This window comes from Cotesia glomerata, linkage group LG5, assembly GCF_020080835.1.
Source record: "Cotesia glomerata isolate CgM1 linkage group LG5, MPM_Cglom_v2.3, whole genome shotgun sequence".
NCBI classification, from domain to species: domain Eukaryota; kingdom Metazoa; phylum Arthropoda; class Insecta; order Hymenoptera; family Braconidae; genus Cotesia; species Cotesia glomerata.
In genome coordinates this window covers 13,034,968-13,040,977 of record NC_058162.1, presented here as the reverse complement: position 1 = coordinate 13,040,977, position 6,010 = coordinate 13,034,968, and positions in this window count along the sequence as shown.

The window sequence follows — 6,010 nt, the reverse complement described above, 5'->3', positions numbered from 1 at the left end:
AAAAAGTTTGAAGAACTGCAATTGGGTAGAATTTATCAAATCACGGAAATTAAGAAAGTCAACACAAAATTTGGTCCAAAAATTTTGGGAATTGTGGAAAACGAGTTTTTAATCTACTTCCCGAATCGAATTAACCGGAAGCTTATTGATGATGAAGAGCAATTAACTTCACTGATCGATTTGGCCTCAGCAGGAGAACTTCACTTGAATTATTTCAGAACAGCTTATCACAAGTTCGAATTTCTTATCAAACCTCCCTGGTTAAAAATATTGATTGAAAAGGATTAAAAATGATGAAATTTGAATACTTTTGAATAATTTCAATTCTTATTCATGTATATATAGATATACAGTTTACATGGAGTTACTGATTCCCAAGACTTTTCAATCAATATTTTTCATCAGGGCTTCATAATTAAGAATAAAATATAAATTAATTAAATTAAATTAAATTTATGTTAAAAAATGTACTTATATGTGTTCTTAAAAATTATACTTTAAAAAAAAATATATACATGAAAAATTAACAGAAAAAAATTGTAATTTCCATTTTTTTTTTTTTTTTATTATTATTATTACAAAAACATAACATTAATTTTTCTTTTATTTACTTAAAATTTAATTTACAATAATCTTGGTCTTTTAATAGTTTTTTTCAATATTGGCAACTTTTGTGAACTTGGTATTTCATAACCCCATGGTAATGTGTCTGTACTATTTTTGAGAAGTTGACGTTTGTCATCTTCCCAACTTAAAGCTAATTTCGTCTGAAGAAGTGTATTTACTTCATGATTTCTACTTTTTATAACATATTCATCTTTTTATACTCTTATATTATCGAATAGACATTGTTTAAAATCATCAAACGTTATAGTTCGCAAAGTTGATTTTTTGACATTTTTAGCTCGCATTTTAATCATATCATCTTTTATTTTTTCATCAGACTCATATGCTTGAATTTGATATTCTTCAGATTTATATATTTGTATCTGTATCTGTATACATTAATTTAGAATCGTAATTTTTAAAATTTTTCTTTACGTAATTATAGTGAAAGTCGTATATATAAGTTTTTGACATATCTAAAATACAAAAACCAGCATAGATTGGTTTATTAAAATTAACTTCAGCACATTTCATTTCAATAATAATCATATTTTCATCAAAAACTGTAAGACTATGGAAATTTGGTTTACAAATCATATCAGAAGCACCATATCTACCAGGCCATCTTGTAACTATTCTAACATCTTTATATTTTGTAACATTTTCCATAGTCTTACCAAAAACTGCATTATTCATTAATTTATAAAAATCTTTTTCAAATTCATTTTTTGCAGCCTTTCTACAATCAGTATTTTTATCTATATACGGTTTTAACCATGGTGAATCTCTAAATTTTAAAATTCGGTGTACTTTTGTTAATTTTAATCTCAAGTCTAAACATTGTTTTAAATTTTCATAGTGTATTACATACTCTTTTTTATCATACAAAGTAGTTGCTAATTTTGTATGTTTGCTGTCTGGAGGTAAAAAGTGTTCAGGACATAAAGGTAAATCTTTATGTAGATCATATAATTCCTCCGGATATTTTAGATCAACTTCAAGTATATAGCCAAAACCATCGATATTATTGAAAAATTTATTAATTTCCTGATTTATATCGAAATTTAATTCAACCCATTCAAATGAGCCTGTTGGTGAAGGCATACTCATAGATGCACCATACAAATTATTAACATCAAAATACATTAAATAGGATTCTGGTTTATTTGAATCAAAATTAGTTCTCATATATCTATTATTTGTTGATGCATATCTATTTGTACACTAAGAAACACCACCTCTGACACCTTTTTCAATGAATAGCATCATTTCCGAATCAGTTAATAATTCCAACTCAACACCAGTATATTTTCAACATTGCATCAAAAGCTAGCTCTGGTACTGTATAGTAGTGTAGAGGATCTAATCTATAAGTTTTTAAACAATTACTTTTAAAGTTTTCAAATATATCAGCTAATAAAAGAACATCAGTTTTAAGATATAAATCAGAATACTCGTCTAATGTTTTTATATTAATTTCTTTCCAGATTAATTGAGCGAATGCGTAATTTTTTTTTGGTTACATTACTGTTGGTTAATTTTGAATAAAAATGCTTCCTCTCAGGTAATTTTGTATCATTGAGTTTATCTATCGATGTTATATATTCATACGAGAATACTCCCTTTCTAATGACTAATCTTAATTTTTCAAGATCATTATAATGAAGTTTTGTTATCTTTTTATCATCTTCTTTTAAGTTCGATGCTAATTTATCTAGACTAGAGACCATAAATTTAAATGAGTATAAATCTAAGATTAACACATGTTTTTTCAACATACTTAGTAAAAGAAATATAACGATCTTTATTGATTGGTAATAATTCAATTGTACCTTTGAAATTTTTAGCTAAAGATTTTATTATAAAATGAGAGTCATAACCAGACATATTATGGAAAACTACCGGTATAGTATGTGATTTTTATAATTTAAATTACACGATAAATGAGCAGGCCCTCTGTAATATCCCGTAAAATGATTATGATCGTAACATTTGTCTTGAGAATTTATAATTTTTTTTTCGCAAATATAACAAATATTTGCCTGTTTATGTTCTTCTAATTGTTGTTTAGTCAAAGGTTTCATAGGTATTGGATTTTTTAAATATGAATCTACTTCAATTGCAAAATTTTTAAGTTTACCCACAAACCAATCAATACAATTTTCTGAACGATTAATTTCAAATCTAGATAATCTATTATCATAATTACAAAAGCGGTAAAATGCAATGCTATGAGGAATATGAATATCTGTATCATCATCGGTGGGTGTCAGTGTACATTCTAGATCTGCATAAATAATAAATGGTACAGTATCCTGATTTTGAAAATTTTTTAATTTTATTTTCCTCTTTTGGAAATACCATATGAACTTTATTAATTTTAAAACAATCTTTTTTATGACGTTCAAAAGATTTTCTTATTTTAAAATGATTTAAGCATCGATCACAAAAGAAATATTGTTTGCGTAATTTTGTTACACTACTTTTTACTAAAGCTGATAAATTATTAATTAATGCAAAATCGTCATAATCATTGCTCTTCATATTTAAATTTATAATACTTTGTATCATTAAAAGATGAATAGTTTTTATATCAGAATTTATAGACTTACTTAAATACACCGGAATTATTACACATTCATCAGATTTTTTATCAGATTTCTTATTAGAAAAATCTGATTCTTAACCGTATACAATAATAGATAAACTGTTCATTTTTTCAAATTTCACAATATCTTTCATTTGAATTGGAAAATTAATTCCATCGTATTTAAGTAACTCACTAAAATGTGGATAAGAAGTAGTCCTTCCTCCGTGACTCGTCCTTGGAGGGTGAATAGCAGCTACAACACACCACAGGAATCAGTATTTATCAAAGTTTTCAATGTTCAGAACTGCATATCGGTCGCTTATCTTCTGAGGCATCCTCACAAAAGTTGAGATTCCAGCATGAAGGGGTTGATATTTTGACATTGTTATTACTAAATTTGAGATTTCCGATAAACGCCATCCAGATTTTTCGTTACAGAATTCTTCAATTTTTCTTATCAAGGCATCGGTTACGTGATCTCTAGGGCCGAGAATTCAGTTTTTTTAAAAGAGAGAGACAGAAGATAGGTGTAGCCAAGTGTTCTGATTCGTCATAATAAATCAATTGTTTTTTGTTTTTCGCAATCAAGTGAAGACAGCAGCTTGAAGAAAAAATAAAAATTAGATTGCTAATCCAACATGAAAATATGAAAAATATGTCAAAAAAAATAGGTTGGTTTGCACATGTAAAGGTGCTTGTAAACAAATACAAGTCTGTACTGCTCAGATAAATAAAGAAGAGAATTTGAAGCACAGTGTTGGGACTAAAATGTTCGATAAAATTAATTTAACGTGAACAGTGACAAGCTGGCAATTTCGCTGAAGATCGCGTAAAGGAATTGCTCCCGGTCTCACTGGTAATTTTGCTGGAGATCGCACTGACGTTCTTTTTAAAGGTCTCGCTAGAACTCTTGCTGACAGTCTCGCTGGAGATCACGCTGACGGTTATTCTAGAGGTCTCGCTGACGGTCTCACTGGAGGTCGTTTTGCTGGAAGTTGTGCTAATGGTATTGCTGCCGATCTCGCTTGGTGATTTTGCTGGCGATCAGGCTGACGGTCACGCTGGAGATCACGCTGACGGTCTTTCTAAAGATCACACTGACGGTCTTTCTGGAGATCACGCTGACGGTCTCGCTGATGGTCTCGCTGGAGATCACGCTGACGATCTCGCTGGAGATCGCGCTGACGATCTCGCTGGAGATCACGCTGACGATCTTTATGGAGGTCTCGCTGGTGATTTCCAGCGAGACTTCCAGAAAGACCGTCAGCGTGATCACCAGCGAGACCTCCAGAAAGATCGTCAGCGTGATTCCAGCAAGATCGTCAGCGTTATCTCCAACGAGACTTCCAGAAATACAGTCAGCGTGATCACCAGCGAGACCTCTAGAAAGATTGTCAGCGTGATCTCCAGCGAGACTCCCAAAAAAGCCGTCAGCGTGGTCACCAGCGAGACCTTCAGAAAAACCGTCAGCGTGATCTCCAGCGAGACCTCCAGAAAGATTGTCAGCATGATCTCCAGCGATACCATCGCCGTGATCGCTAACAAAATTATCAGCGTGACCGGCAGCGTGATCTTCAGAAAGATCGTCAGCGTAATCACCAGCGTGACCTCCAGAAAGATCGTCAGCGTGATCTCCAGCGAGACCATCAGCGAGACCGTCAGCAAGAGTTTTAGCGAGACCTTTAGAAAGACCGTTGGCGTGATCTCCAGCGAGACCTCCAGAAAGACCGTCAGTGTGATCTCCAGAAAGACCGTCAGCGTGATCTCCAGCGATACCATCACCGTGATCGCCATCAAAATTACCAGCGAAACTCCTAGCAATACCATCAGCTCGATCTCCAGCAAGATCTTTAGCAAGACCGTCAGCGAGACCTCTAAAAAGACCGTCAGCGTGATTTCCAGCAAGACCATCGGCAAGAGTTCTAGCGAGACCTCCAGCGAGACCTTCAAAAAGACCGTCAGTGCGATCCCCAGCAAAATTACCAGTGAGGCCGGGACCAATTCTTTTACGCGATCTTGAGCGAAATCGCCAGCTTGTTTACTGTTCTCTTTAAATTAATTTCATTAAACATTTTAGTCACAACACTGTGCTTCAAATTCTCTTCTTTATTTATCTGAGCAGTACAAACTTGTATTTGTTTACAAGCACCTTTACATCTGAAAACCAACCTTTTTTTTTTTGACATATTTTTCATATTTTCATGTTGAATTAGCAATCTAATTTTCATTTTTTCTTCAAGCTGCTGTCTTCACTTGATTCCGAAGAACAAAAAACAATTAATTTATTATGACCAATCAGAACGCTTGGCTACACCTATCTTCTGTCTCTCTCTCTCTCTCTCCGTAAGTACATAAACACGCTTAATTTTTCGCTCTGTCTTTGGAATATTTTTCTGCTGTAAATTTCCCCCGGGCATTTTTTGTTTCAGAAATATTGCAAGCAACAAATTGTAATCTGCAGATTGACATATAAATTTTCCTTATTTGTTCGTTGTGGATTGCAAAATAATTAAATATAAATTGCTCATCATTGAAGAGGTTAAGTTGACAGTGGTTTTAGTGTGCAGTGGGCTGTTAGCCAAATTAGCGTCAGTTGATGTCAACTCTCACTTGAGGTTTACCAGGTTCGATAGATATCATCCATTCGATTACTGCTCTGTTGGTAAATTGTTATCAAATTGACTCTCGGCATCAAATTACTATAGTTCAAGAACTTATAAAAGATCTACAGTGTGTTCTGAGCATCAAATTGTTACGGCCTGAGAATTTACAAAGTACCAACAGTGTGTGTATTGAGAAGTAATTTTACTTCCA